General features: G+C 45.7%; 1 protein-coding gene across 1 annotated transcript in view; it reads right to left on the reverse strand.

Annotated features, from left to right (window-relative positions):
• NAA25 (N-alpha-acetyltransferase 25, NatB auxiliary subunit) overlaps nucleotides 1-15,299 on the reverse strand; it is a 3,186,723-nt gene that overhangs the window by 1,002,671 nt on the left and 2,168,753 nt on the right. The gene's annotated exons all lie outside the window — the stretch shown is intronic.

Here is a 15,299-nt window from a genome sequence, read left to right on the forward strand (position 1 = left end):
CAGTAAGCAAGAGAACAGTGCTTAATGAAAAGGGTAGCTTAGTGTGAAACAATGGCTCATCCCAGCAGAACAAGATTGCTTCTAGAAAAAAATATTTACACAAAAACTCCATTATACATAGAGCAACATGCATACAGATGGGTTTTGAGACTAGGAAGCAAGGCCAGTGCAGTACAGTTTTGTACCTACCATAAATGTAGATGTTCGAGTGTTCACCATGCTGCAGTCATCACACTTGGGTTATCCTGTTGTCAGGCGGTCCCGCAGTCGGCCGGAATTCCAAAGTCTTGGTCTGGCGTCGGTTGCTGTCGCCTCTTCCCTGACGTCAGTGCGCCAGGGGTATATATAATGCAACCGACGCCATTTTCTTCAGTTTTTCTTGTCCCAGATGTCAGGTGCCCCCAAAAAAGGTGGTCAGAAATTAGTACCAAATGGAGTAACCTCTGCACAAACACAAAATTCCTTCAGCTATAAGCAAATACATCAGTAAGGTATTGAAGAGATTTAGCCAGTAGATCAGAGGGGATGGAGGGAGGGTAAACTGGACTGCAGCAGGGTGAACACTCGAACATCTACATTTATGGTAGGTACAAAACTGTACTATGTTCATCGTGTTACCCTGCTGCAGTCATCACACTTGGGTTGAATCCCAAAGCTAAGGTAGGGGGAGGTGTCATAGAGGGTTAGTGGAGGCTATAAGGCCCTGCAGAACTGCAGTGGCGAAGCCCGCTCTGGTCTTAGAGTAAAGAGGTAAGTGATAGTGTTTGGTAAAGGTGTGTACTGAACTCCAAGTTGCAGCTTCTAAAATCTCCTTGGTTGGAACCCCCCTGAGAAAGGCTGTAGAGGTAGCTGTTGCCCTGGTAGAGTGGGACCTAATGGTAGCAGGAACTGGTTTCCCATGATGGGTATAGCAGAAACGTATGCAATGATCTATCCATTTAGAAATGGTTTGCTTTGATATAGCCTTCCCTTGAGAAGCTGTAGCATAGGATACAAAGAGCTGGTCAGATTTTCTGAAGGCCTTAGTTTTGTCCAAGCAGTAACGAAGTTGCCTGTGAATGTCCAAGGAATGCAGGAGTCTCTCACCTTTTTTCTGTGGATTTGGGAAGAAGGTGAGTAAGTGGATGGTTTGATTTAAAGCCACACTGGAAACCACCTTAGGCATAAAGGAAGGATTAGTTCATAGAGAAACTCTGTCTTGATGAAAAATGAGGAAAGGTTCCACTGCCATTAGTGCCTGTAGCTCTGAGACTCTTCTAGCTGAAGTTATTGCTGGGAGTAGGGCAGTCTTCCATGATAGGATCTGAAGATCTGCAAAGAAAGCTGGTTCAAAGGGTGGCAGCGTTAGTTTTTCCAGAACAAAACTGAGGTCCCATGTTGGTGTAGGAGCTCTCCTGGGTGGTCTAATGTTTTTTGCCCCTCTGCGGAACTGCCTTAGAAGAGGATGTGAAAATAAAGGTGGATCCGTGTTGTAGTGAGCTAAAACAGCTGAAGCATGGATTTTAATGGAGGAAAAAGAAAGTCCTTTGTGCAACATCTCAGCTAAATACTGTAGAATGTGAGGCATGTGAGGCTGAATTGTGTCTTGGCCTTTAGCTTGGTTCCAGGCACAAAACCTTTTCCATTTGTCCGAATAAGCCTTCCTGGTGCTTGGCCTCCTGGCTTCCAGAATAACATCCAGAACTGCTTGTGAAAGAGGAGCTGGTTGGATGTTTAGTTGATTTGCCATGCAGCCAGATTTAAAGTTTTGAGCTGGCTGTGAAGAATCTGATTGTTTTGTTGTGTGAGCAAATGGGGGATTTGAGGCAATATCCATGGTGGGCTGTGGGCCATATTTCTCAATAGCGTACCAGTGCTGGCGTGGTCAGTCTGGGGCTATGAGAATCAGTCGTGGTCTCTCCTTTTTGACTTTCAGAAGAACCTTTGTGAGGACAGGCAATGGAGGGAAGGCATATACTGTCAGGTTTTTCCAAATGAAAGAGTGCGTCCACTTTCCAAGCTTGATGGTGAAATGTCCTTGTACAAAATTTTGTTAGTTGATAGTTTTGAGGACTGGCAAACAGGTCTATGTCTGGAAGGCCCCATTTTTGAGTTATCATTGCAAATATTTGTGGATCTAGTTTCCACTCATGGGGATCCTTGATGTTTCTGCTGAGGTCGTCTGCCAATGTGTTCTTCTGTCCTGGCAGGAAATGAGCTTGTAACTGAACTTGGTAAGCCAGAGCTGTGTTTCATAAGATCATTGCTTGCCTGCACAGAGGGTAGGAATGTGTACCCCCTTGTTTTTTGATGTACCACATTACTGTGGCGTTGTCCGTCTTTATTGCAAGTTGTCCTGGATGTATCAGATCCTTGAAGGCTGTCGGAGCTTTTTGTACAGCTAGCATCTCTTTTTGATTTATGTGCAGATTTCTTTGATCTGCAGTCCATAGGCCTTGAATGCATTGTCCTCCCATGTGTGCCCCCCAGGCGTAATCTGAAGCATCTGTTGTGATAGTTTGCTTGGCTGGGGGCAAGGTGAAAGGCTGACCCTTGTTGAGGTGACATGCCTGTGACCACCATAGAAATTCCTGTTGTAGGCAGGGAATGAAAGATGTCATTGTGTCCAAGCTGTGGCTGTGTTGAGACCATATGCTTTTTAGGTACCACTGTAATTTCCTCATATGCAGCTTTGCAAATGGTATTATTAGTATGTAAGATGCCATGTAGCCCAAGGCCTGCAGAATTTTTCTTGCAGTTAATTGGGTCTTTGTTGCCATTGTCTTGAAATATTGAGTCAGTTGTAGTTGCTTGTCTGGCGTAAGATAAGCCTTCTGGGCCGTTGTATTCAAGCTGGCACCCAGGAATGTCATTTTTTGTGAGGGTACTAGTTTTGACTTCTTTTCGTTTACTGTGCACCCCAGGCAGTTTAGTAGATGTTTAACAAAGGCCAGATGATGTAAGAGAATGTCTTTGCTTTCTGCTTGGATGAGGCAGTCGTCCAGATATGGATATATTTGAATTCCTCTGTTTGCAGTATGCAATTACTGGTGCCAGGCATTTTGTGAAGACTCTGGGCGCAGTAGATAAGCCAAAGGGCAGTGCAGAGAATTGGTAATGGGTTGAACCTGCAATGAAACTGAGGTATCTTCTGCAACTTTGTCTGATAGGGACATGCAGGTATGCCTCCTTGAAGTCCAAAGTTACTAGCCATGCTTCCTTGCCCAACATGGGAAGTAGCTGCTGTAATGTTAGCATCTTGAATTTGGGTACTTCTGTTTAGAATGGAAAGGTCCAGAATTGGTCTCCAGGCATTGTCCTTTCTGGGCACTAGAAAGAGTCTTGAGTAAAATCCTTGGCCTTGCTCTCGAGAAAGTACCAGTTGAATGGCTCTCATGTCCATAAGAGCTGTAATTTGCTTTTGTGCCTCTGCCCATTGATTTTGTGGCAGGTTTGGCATTCCTCTTTTCATTGGCAAGGTGGGAAAGTGGAATCTGTATCCTCTTAAAATTATGTCTAGGACCAATTTGTCCTTTGTAACAATGTTCCAGTTGTCTGCAAAAAGTGCGAGTTTTCCCCCCAAGGGGGCTGCCAAGAGAGCATTGTTTGGCCAGATGAGGTGCAAGTCATTGAGTTTGCCTTCTGGTGGATTGAGACCTGTCTTCTCCTCCCTTCTGGGTTGGAGTGTCCCATTGGCGAGGTTTATACTGGGCTTGTGGTTGTCCTCGGCCCCTTGGGCGTCTGTATTTACCCCTCTCTTGTCTGTCATTAGCTGGAAAGGACCAATTTTTTGTTGGCCAGTTTCTGCTGAAGCGAGGGGGTTGTACCTGTAGGAAATCTTTGACTGTTTGCATTGATTTTGCCTTATCCTCCATTTTCTTTAAAACTTCTTCTGCTTTAACTCCAAAAAGAACATCCTGCTGTAAGGGAGCATCTAGTTTTGCTTTAACATGACCAGGCAGACTTTGTTCCTTTAACCAAGCATGCCTACATATAACGGACCCAGTGACAGCTGCTCTGCAGGAGGCCTCCAAAGAATCAAACCCACATTGTAAGGTATGTTTGCCCACCTGCTCAGTGGTGTGCAACAGATCCTGTACTACTTTCAATTCAGATTGTTGAGGGAGAGTGGTTATTCTTTGCTTTAACTGAGAGATTAGGAATTGCTGACACTTAAGCATGCGAAATTGACAATTCAGTGCCCTCATAGCTAGTGTGGCTGAGGTGTAAACCTTTTTACCCCACCTGTCTAGTGCTCTGGAATCCCTCTCAGAAGGTACTGGGTTTTTTGCCATAGAAGCCTTAGCCCCCTTGGGACCCTGGGAGATGGTCTCTGGGTCAGCTACAGGGCTTTTGTAAAGAAATTTGTGGGAATCAGGCACTCTATAGTATCTGTCAGGCTTAGCCGGAGCAGGAGGTAGAGAGTCTGGGTTCAAACTGGATTCTAAATAGACATCATCCACAATGTCTGTGTTGGGGGAGTAAAAGAAACCCTCTGAGCCTTTTCTTCGAGTCAGAGTAGTCCTGACCTTCCCAGTGAAAATGCTCCCTCATAGTGTGTAAAGTTTCCCCTACGGAGTAGTCTTCAGGAGGAGAAGCTGAGGGAATGGAGTCCTCAGCATCAGAATCTTCATAAGGACAGGAGTAATCTTGGTCCTCAGAGGAGTCTGAAGAAATGGACACTTGTTCAGAGGATGCATAATCTTCCTCTTGTCTAGGCCTTTTGTCAGGAGGGGGCTGGGAACCCCTGATTAAAGAAATCAAATCTTCAGCCATTTTGATCATCTGTTTCTTAGGCATGGGGCCTTGAACAGGAGACTGAAGTGCAGTCCTTTTAGATTTAGTAGGAGTCTTCAACTTAGAAAACGTTTTAATGGTGAGAGTCGTCTGTCTGAAAACGCCTTCAGAAACCGATGGCGTTTCTGTAGCACCGACGTCTTTTGTAGCAATGTCGTCGGAAGGGCCTGAACTAAATGGCTGCGTCGGCCTGGTGCATTCCATCAAAATTTCCATAGCGGTCTCGGGTTCCAGATCTGCAGTAGTCAGGGGCTGCGTCGGAGCCTCACTGAGGACCGGAGAACCGGAGACCGGATCAGCCGAGGCCTCGGAATCTGGCTTAGGCCTGGGCTGTCTTGCCTTATCCTTGCATTTTTTGTGCACACCGGTAGTCGGCTGCTCCGACAGCACGGTGTAGTTAAATTTCCTACCGAAGTAGTATCGTGCAAAATCAAAGCGTCTTTTAATAGTACGCTTATTAAACCTAGCACAAAACCGACAAGTAGTGACGTCGTGGTCTGGGCCTAGGCAAGGTATGCAATAAGAATGAAAATCCTTATGAGGTAATTTGCTTCCCACAATTAATACAATTGTTAACTTTTTCTGACATCGGTCTGAGGCAAAAAAAGTTTCCCCAATGGGGTACTTAGCTTTATAGAAGACTTCGGTCTGAAATTCGAATTCGAAAATATCAGGAGTCGGCCGAACTGCTTCTGCTTCAGGCACCGCGTGGCAAGAAAGACTGAAGAAAATGGCGTCGGTTGCATTATATATACCCCTGGCGCACTGACGTCAGGGAAGAGGCGACATCAACCGACGCCGGACCAAGACTTTGGAATTCCGGCCAACTGCGGGACCGCCTGATGACAGGAGTTGGAGCTCTCCTGGGCGGTTGTAAATTTTTGGCCCCTCTGAAGAAATACAGTTTTGTACCTACCATAAATGTAGCTGTCCGATAGGTATGCAACTGCAGTCCTTACATATGGGTTGTCCTGCCTCAGGCAGCCTTTCGGTCGGCCGGATTCCAAAGTCTGGGTCCGGCGTCGGCTGATGTCGCCCTTTCCCCGACGTCAGAGAGCCTAGGGTATAAAAGCATCAGCCGACGCCATCTTCTTCAGTGTTTCTTGCCCCAGATGCCAGGTGCCCTCTAAGGAAGGCTAAATTTTGAAAATAGAGAAAAAATTCCAGACAAGTACAACAACATAAAAACAAATGCACCATAAAAGATTACCCCAGGTAGCTAAAATGAGGGGTAAAAACCCAAAGGAATACCACAGAGGGGTAGGTGGGAGGGAAAACCTGACTGCAGTTGCATACCTATCGGACATCTACATTTATGGTAGGTACAAAACTGTACTATGTCCTTCAAGGATGCAGCTGCAGTCCTTACATATGGGTTGAATACCACAGCCAACCTGGGGGTGGTAGGCACTAAGACAAAGATGGTGTAGCTAAAATGCCCTGCAGGACTGCAGAAGCAAACCCTGCTCTGGATCTGGAATATAAAGGCAGGTTGTAATGTTTGGAAAATGTATGCACGGAGCTCCATGTAGCAGCTTCTAAAATGTCCTTTGTTGCCACTTCTCTTAAGAAGGCTGTGGAGGTGGCTGTAGCTCTGGTGGAATGTGGCCTGATGTCAGATGGCACAGCTTTTCCATGAAAAAAGTAGCAGAATCGAATGCAACTTCCAATCCATTTAGAAATTGTCTGTTTGGAAATTGCTTTTCCCTGCAATCCAGCAGTGTAAGCTACAAAAAGCTGGTCAGATTTTCTGAAATTCTTTGTACTGTCCAAGTAGTAGCGCAACTGTCTGTGTATGTCCAAGGTGTGCAGAAGTCTCTCACCTTTATTTTGAGGATTGGGAAAGAAGGTAGGCAGGTGAATAGCTTGATTCAGGGACACCCTGGATACCACCTTTGGCATGAATGACGGATTGGTTCTCAAAGAAACTCTGTCCTGATGAAAAATGAGAAATGGTTATATTGCCATAAGGGCCTGTAGCTCAGAGACTCTTCTTGCTGAGGTTACTGCCAGAAGGAAGGCCGTCTTCCAAGACAGAAATTGCAACTCTGAAGATGCTGCTGGTTCAAAGGGAGGAATAGTTAATTTTTCCAGCATGAAGTTGAGGTCCCATGCAGGCACTGGTGGTTTCCTTGGAGGGTTGATGTTCTTTATACCTCTTAGAAACTGTCTTAGCAATGGGTGAGAAAATACAGGCGGATCAGTGTTATATTTGGCAGATATTGCTGAAGCATGTATTTTTATGGAAGTATATCAAAGGCCATTGTGGAGCATTTCAGCCAAGTATTCCAGGATCTGTGGAATGCTAATCACTGATGGGTCTTGACCCTTTTTGCTGTTCCAGATAAGAAATCTCTCCCATTTTGCGGAGTATGTTTTTCTAGTGGAAGGTCTGCGCGCCTCCAGGATGATATCTTTTACCCTTTTGGAAAGTGTATCCTGAGTAATAGTCATGGAATCTTCCAAGCTGTCAGCTTCAATGTTTTCAAGTTGGGGTGTAGTGTCCTGAAATTGTGCTGTGTCAGCAGAAGTGGCCACTGAGGAAGGAGCCACGGATTGCTGTGTGTCAAGCTCCGTAGGAGTGGGTACCAGTATTGTCTTGGCCAGTCTGGAGCTATCAGTATGACTTTCGGTTGCTCTGTCTTGATCTTTAGTAAAACCTTGGTCATCAAAGGTAGAGGTGGGAAGGCATATAGTGTTAGAGAGTTCCAACTGAAGGAGAGAGCGTCCACCGTTCATGCTTGAGGATGGTATGCCCATGTGCAAAACTTTTTCAGATGGTGATTGAAGTGGGAGGCAAAAAGATCTATATCTGGCCTTCCCCATGCTTGAGTTATTTGTACGAAAATGTCTGGATGCAACATCCATTCGTGTGGATCCATGATGTTTCTGCTTAGGCTGTCCGCCAGAACATTGTCCTTCCCTGGTACAAACTGGGATTGTAGCTCTATTTTCAGTTGTAGGGAAATATCCCAGAGATTCACTGCCAGTCTGCAAAGAGGGTAGGAATGGGTACCTCCTTGCTTGTTTATGTACCACATAACTGTGGTATTGTCTGTCTTTATTAGTAGATGGCCCTGATGCATGAATTTTTCGAAGGCCTTGATTGCATGTATCACTGCCAGCATTTCTTTTTGGTTGATATGCAGGTGCTTTTCTTTTTGTGTCCATTGTCCTTGAATGCATCTGTCCTCCATGTGCGCCCCCCCCCCCCATCCATGGTCTGAGGCGTCTGTTGTTATGGTTTGACTTGTATGAGGCTTGCTGAAAGGCAGACCTTTATTTGGCTTGCTTGAGCCCACCACAGAAATTCCTTTTGAAGGCATGGAATGAGTGGGATCAATGTTTCCAGGCTGTGGCTGTGCTGAGACCATAGACTTTTTAGATACCATTGTAGCTTTCTCATATGCAGCCTTGCATGCGGAATCAGAAGAATGCAAGATGCCATGAAACCCAGGGCCTGCAGGATTTTCCTTGCAGTCATCTGGGTGAGTGTTGCCAATCTTATGAAATATTCTGGTAATTGTTTTTTGTTTTTATTTTGTCAGAAACGCCATCTGGGTGTTTGTGTCCAGTGTGGCACCCAGGAAAGGTATTTGTTGGGATGGTACGAGACTTGATTTCTGAATATTGACTGTGTATCCCAAGGCCTGCAATAGGTGAATGACATAGTCCAAGTTTTTTAACAAGGCTTGTTGGCTGTACGCTTGTATAAGGCAGTCGTCCAGGTAAGGGTATATTTGTATCCCCTGAAGTCTGCAATGTGCAATTACTGATGCCAGGCATTTCGTGAACACTCTGGGCGCAGTAGATAAGCCAAAGGGCAATGCTGAGAATTGATAATGCTCTGAGCCTGCAAGAAATCTGAGGTAGCTTCTGCAACTTTGTCTGATTGGGACATGCAGGTATGCCTCCTTGAGGTCCAGAGTTACCAGCCAAGACCCCTTGCCCAGCATGGGAAGGAGTTGCTGTAAAGTCAACATTTTGAATTTTGGCACAATAAGGTAAGTATTCAGTGCGGACAAGTCCAGAATGGGTCTCCATTGGTTTTCTTTTCTTGGAACAAGGAACAGTCTTGAATAAAATCCTTGTCCTTGTTCTGCAGAAGGAACCTTTTCTATTGCTCTTATTTGAAGTAGGTTTGTTATTTGTTTGAGTGCCTCTGCCCTTTGATTTGGTGGCAGATTTGGCCTGCCATGTCTTGTTGGCAGTGTATGAAAATGAAATCTGTATCCTTTGTCTATTATCTCCAGTATCCATTTGTCTTTTGTAATATTGTGCCAATTTTGTGAGAATAAAGATAATTTTCCGCCCAAAGGTGCTTCTAATTGAGCCCTGGATGGCGGAGTCAAAGTCAAATCATTGAGATTGTCCTGGCAGAGCAGTGGAAAGTCCTGCCCCACCTCTGTGGTTCGGAGGCTGCCACTGCCGACCTCTGTAGGAGCCTCGAGTTTGCCCTCTACCTCTGCCACGTCTGTTTTTGCCTCTTTGAAATTTGTCTGTGTCAGGAAAGGACCAATGCTTAGAAGGCCAATTCCTGCTGAATCTTGGAGGCTGTACCTGGAGGAAATCTTTGACTGTTTGCACTGATTTTGCCTTTTCCTCTATTTTCTTTAGAACCTCTTGTGCAGTAGCACCAAATAGCTTATGTTTCTCTAGTGGTGCGTCCAAAAGCTTAATTTTCACATGGTCTGGCAATGTTTGTTCCTTTAACCAAGCATGTCTGCGTATGACCGCACCTGTCATTGCTGCTCTACATGAAGCTTCCAATGCATCATATCCACACTGAAGGAAATGGCTAACCTGCTTAGTATTATGAACCATTTCCTGTAACCCCTTTCTATCTAGTGGTTCAGGGGAAGCCAGTTTATTTTGCAAGTCATCCAACATGTATTCCTGATACTGAATCATATGAAATTGACAATTTAATGCTCGCATAGAAAGGGTGGAAGATGTATATACTTTCTTGCCCCACCTTTCTAAAGCCCTAGAATCTCTTTTCGAAGGGAGTGGGTTCTTAGCAGTAGTGGAGGAAACCCCTTTAGGCCCCTGAGAAATAGTTTCAGGGTCAGCAGTATGGCCCTTGAACAGAAATTGATGTGTGTCTGGGACCCTGTAGTACCTGTCTGGCTTGACAGGAGCAGGGGGGAGGGAGTCAGGGGAGACACTAGATTCTAAGTACACATCATCTAAAACATTTAAAACTGGAGGAATAGCTAAGGGTCTATGCTGAGGCAGCTTTAAAAATTCCCTTAACCTTTTCCTAGAATCTGAGTATTCTTGGCCTTGCCATTTGAAGTGTTCCCTCATGGAATGAAGAGTTTCCCCAAAGGAAAACTCCTCAGGAGGAGAAGCAGAGGGAATAAATTCCTCCGCATCAGAATCCTCGTAGGCAGGGAAGGCCTCCCCCTGGTAATCTGAATGTGCAGAGTCACCTGAGGCCTCATCGGAGGACTGGGAGTCTACCTGCTCAACCCTAGGCCTCTTGTCCGAAGGCGGCTGAGAGCTTCTATCTGGATGAGGCTGTGAACCCCTAATTAAGGAAATAAGGTCCTCAGCTAAACTTAAAATTTGAGAACCAGAAGTGGATCCCAGAGAAACAGATCTTGGAGGGAGAGACTTAGCCTGTTTGGCAGCCTTAGCACGTGTGTAGGCCTTAATGGACATAGACACTGGAGGCCTGGCAGCCCCAGGTGCTGGAGTAGTCTTATCCACTGAAAAGGTGTCAAAAATATCATGGGCTATGGTCTCAGAGGGGAGAAGAGAAACCGGCACCGAGCTGGCCTCCGGTACCGAAGTAACCGGTGGAGCGGTGTCGTCAGTCTGTAGCGGTTGCGAAACCGGCTCAGAAGAGACCGAGACACTCGCGGTAGGCCTAAGCGTGGTGTCGGTCGAGACCGCGGGGGTCAGTCCTTATCCTTCCGTTTTTTAGGCAAATGTGCTATTGGAAGCTCCGACGGCATGATATAACAGAAATCTTCCCCAAAATAATCCTGTGCAAACTCTGACCGACGCCTAAGAGTGCGTTTATTGAAAGAGGCACAAGCTGTACAGGCCGAGACGTTGTGTTCTGGGCCTAGGCAGGGTAGGCAGTAAGAGTGGAAATCCTTATGAGGTATTTGTTTCCCACAAGTTAAACAATTATTAACTTTTTCACTTTTATCTGACATCGGCTGAGGCAAGAAAAGGTCCCCAACGGGGTACTTAGCTTTTTTGAAGACTTCAGTAGCTGAAAACACAGGAGCTGGTCGACCGGCACTTGCGAACTGCTTCTGCTTCGGGCGCCACGCGGCAAGAAAGACTGAAGAAGATGGCGTTGGCTGATGCTTTTATACCCCAGGCGCTCTGACGTCGGGGAAAGGGCGACATCAGCCGACGCCGGACCCAGACTTTGGAATCCGGCCGACCGAAGGGCTGCCTGACGCAGGACAACCCATATGTAAGGACTGCAGTTGCATCCTTGAAGGACATCATCTTGAGCAGTGGATGAGAGAAGAGGGGAGGTTCTGTGCTATAATGACCTGAAATGGCTAAGGCGTGAATTTTGATGGAGGAGAAAGACAGGCCCTTGTGAAGCATCCCAGTTAATATTGTAAAATTTGAGGTAAATTGGGCACTGTTATGCTCATCCCTTGAGATTGGTTCCAGGCACAGAATCTTTTCCATTTTTCAGCATAAGATTTTCTAGTACTAGGCCTCCTTGCCTCTAAAATAATATCCATCACTGGTTTACTGAGGGATGGTAAAGGAGAGATTATGTAATTGGCCAGTCTGCTAGGTTCATTGTTTGAAGCTGAGGGTGCAGAATCTGGTTCTCCTGCTGAGACAATGTGGTAGGAGTCTGTGGCAGGTGCCATTGGGCCAACAGTGGCACACTGCGCAAGAGGGGGTACCAGTGTTGGCGTGGCCAGTCTGGTGCAATCAAAATCGTCCTTGGTTTGTCTTGTTTGATCTTTAATAGAGCAGAGGAGGAAAGGCATAAACTGATAGGTTTTTTCCAGCTGAAGGAGAGAGCATTCACTTTCCAAGCTTGTTTGTGGGGAGCCCGTGTGCATAATTTGTCCAACTGATATTTCTGGGTGGAGGCAAACAGGTCTATATCTGGGCTCCCCCATTTGCTTGTCAACAAGTTGAAAACCCTTAGTTCCAGTTTCCACTCGTGTGGGTCCATGAGGTTTCTGCTTAGTTCGTCTGCCAGTATATTTAATTTTCCTGGCAGGAATTGAGCTTGAAGATGCACTTGGTAGCTCAGGGTTGTGTTCCACAATGCCATGGCTAGTCTGCAGAGGGGGTAAGAATGTGTACCCCCCCTGCTTATGTACCACATAACAGTGGTGTTGTCAGTCTTTACCATTAATTTTCCTGGAAGAATGTGGCCCTTGAAGGCTGTCAGCGCATTTTGTACATTTAACATTTCTTTTTGATTGATATGCAGGTGCATTTGACTTGGGTTCCATTTGCCCTGAATGCACTGCCTTGCCAGGTGAGCCCCCCCATGCACAGTCTGATGCGTCTGTTAGGGTTTGGGCGGCAGGGGGTAGTGTGAACGATAGTCCTCTAGTTTTGGTGGCAGGCCTCTGCCACCAAAGGAACTACAGGCGTAGGCAAGGTATGATAGGAATCATTGCTTCTAGATCCTGACAATGTTGACACCCCTAGGCTTTTTAGATACCATTGTAGTTTCCTCATATGCAGTCTTGCATATGGAATTAGAAGAATGCAGGAGGCCATGAACGCCAAGGCTTGTAGCATTTGCCTTGGAGATAGCAGGGTTTTTGTGGCCACTTGTTTGAAATAGGTTGTCAAATGAATTTGTTTCTCTGGCATAAGGAAAGCCATCTGGGAAGTTGTATTCAAGCTTGCTCCCAGGAATATAAATTGCTGACAGGGTACCAGGTGTGATTTCTTTTCGTTTATGGTGTACCCCAGACAAGTTTGCACCCTTTGTACAAAGGCCAGATGACTCAAGAGTATGTCCTGGCTTTCTGCATGAATTAGACAACTGGCCAGGTACAGGTATATTTCAGTATTTCTTTGCCTGCAAAATGCAATGACTAAAGCTAGGCACTTTGTGAATACCCAGGGCGCAGTAGATAAGCCAAAGGGCAGTGCAGAGAATAGATAGTGTGTGTATAGCCTACTTCGAAGCGTAGGTATCTTCTACAAGATTCCCTGCTTGGGATGTGCAGGTATGCTTCCATTAAATCTAGTGTTGCCAACCAAGTGTCTTTGCCTAGCATAGGGAGCAACTGGTGAAGAGTCAGCATCTTGAATTTTGGAATCACCAAAAAGGTGTTTAGAGCAGACAGGTCCAGGATAAGATGCCATGATTGGTCTTTTTTGGGTACCAGGAAAAGTCTTGAGTAGAAACCTCGTCCCTTTTCCTCTTCTGGTACCAACCGAATAGCCCGCATCCTTAAGAGAGAACGTACTTGCTTTTGGGCCTCTGCCCACTGATTTGGGGGTAGATCTGGCCACCCGTTTGGTGTTGGTAACATGTGAAAGTGAAATATGTATCCCTGGGACACTATATTTAAAACCCATTTGTCCTGGGTAATGAGTTCCCAGTTCTTTGCATGAACAGCAATCTTTTCCCCCACAGGGGCAGTCAGTTGAGAAGTGCTTGGAGGTTTTAAAAAGAAGTCATTGAGACAATTTACCATAGGGGGAGTTTTATTGCTCCCAGGTATGGAAGTGGAGACCCCCCCCCCAAACTGCTTAGTCCTGTGCGTACCCTGGGACTGAAGCCTGGGAGCTCTGCTGGATCTGGGTTTGGACTGAAGGTCTGGAAGAGGCAGGAAAGGACCAATTTTTGGAAGGCCAATGCCTACTAAACTTTGGAGGTTGTACTTGTAAAAAAATCTTTAACAGTTTGCATAGATTTAGCTTATTCCTCCATCTTTTTAAGATCATCTTCTGCTTTGTTGCCAAACGGGCGGTCCTGGTTTAAGGGAGCATCCAGTAATTTCGCTTTAACATGATCTGGCAAGGATTGCTCCTTAAGCCAAGCATGCCTTCTAAGTACAGACCCAGTTACAGCAGCCCTGCAAGATGCCTCTAATGAATCAAAACCACATTGCAAAGTATGTTTTCCAACTTGTTCAGCTGAATGCAGTAAATCCTGTAAATCCTTATTTTCAGCACAATCAGGAATCAACATCATTTTCTGTTTAAGCAATCCAATAATATGCTGCTGATACTTTAATACATGAAACTGGCAGCTTAAAGCCCTAATGGTCGAAGTTGTATAAGTGTATACCTTCTTACCCCATCTATCCAGCACCCTGGAGTCTCTATCAGAGGGGGTAGGATTTTTTTTCAGCAGTAGCTTTAATGCCCTTGGGTCCCTGTGAAATTGTCTCAGGATCCGCAGTAGGATTTTTAAAAAGGAACTTGTGAGAGTCAGTGACCCTGTAATATCTATCAGGTTTTCTGGGAGCAGGAGGTAGAGAGTCAGGGGCCAAGCTAGATTCCAAAAAGGCATCATCAACAATGGCTAGTACAGGAGGTATGGTTAAAGGCCTGTGCTGGGGCTGGAGTAAGAAATCCTTAAGCCTCTTTTTAGAATCAGAGAAATCCTGACTTTCCCAACGAAAATGTTCCCGGAGAGTATGCAAGGATTCATCAAAGTGGGGGGGGGGGGGGGGCGCAGAGGGAATATAGTCCTCAGCATCAGAATCCTCATAGGTAGATAAGGGTAAATCCTGGTCATCAGAGGAAACAGAAATTTCAGAATCCTGGTCAGAAGTATCATAAGCAAACTCAGTCCTAGGTCTCTTAGAGGGGGAAGGCTGGCTTCCCCTAATTAAAGTAATAAGGTCTTCAGCCATTCTTATCATTTGTTTTTTTAGGCATACATGCCTGACTATGCGGTCTGGGCATCAGTTTTCTAGGCATGGTTCGAGTTTTAGGCCTTGAAGAAGAAGATGGCATCAGTTTAATATACAAGTCAGTAGGCCCTGAATACAGCCTCAGAAGCCAGCGCCTGAACAGCGGCTCCGGAAAGTACAGTTTTGTACCCACCATAAATGTAGATGTTCGAGTGCTAATACAACTGCAGTCATAACAGATGGGTTTTCCTGCCATCAGGCGGGTCCTCGGTCGGCCGAATTCCAAAGTCTAGGTCCGGCGTCTGTTGTCATCACTTCTTCCCTGACGTCAGTGCGACAGGGGTATAAAAGAACCAGCCGATGCCATTTTCTTCAGTTTTTCTTGCCCCAGATGTCAGGTGCCCCCAGAAGGAAGGTAATACATAAATTTATGTAATAATGCAATGCAATATAATCAAAAAACAGTAGTTGCAAGCAAATACACCATAAAAGAATAACCCAATCAGGTTGCATGAGGAGGTGTTAGCCATTAGGCCTGCCCCAAGAGGGGAACGAGGGAGGGAAACCTGGACTGCAGCTGCATTAGCACTCAAACATCTACATTTATGGTAGGTACAAAACTGTACTATGTTCATCGTGCATACAGCTGCAGTCATAACAGATTGGTAGAATCCCAAAGCTAAAAAAAAAGGG

This window comes from Protopterus annectens, chromosome 4.part0 (genome assembly GCF_019279795.1).
Source record: "Protopterus annectens isolate FY-2018-M chromosome 4.part0, PAN1.0, whole genome shotgun sequence".
Classification (NCBI taxonomy): Eukaryota; Metazoa; Chordata; order Ceratodontiformes; family Protopteridae; genus Protopterus; species Protopterus annectens.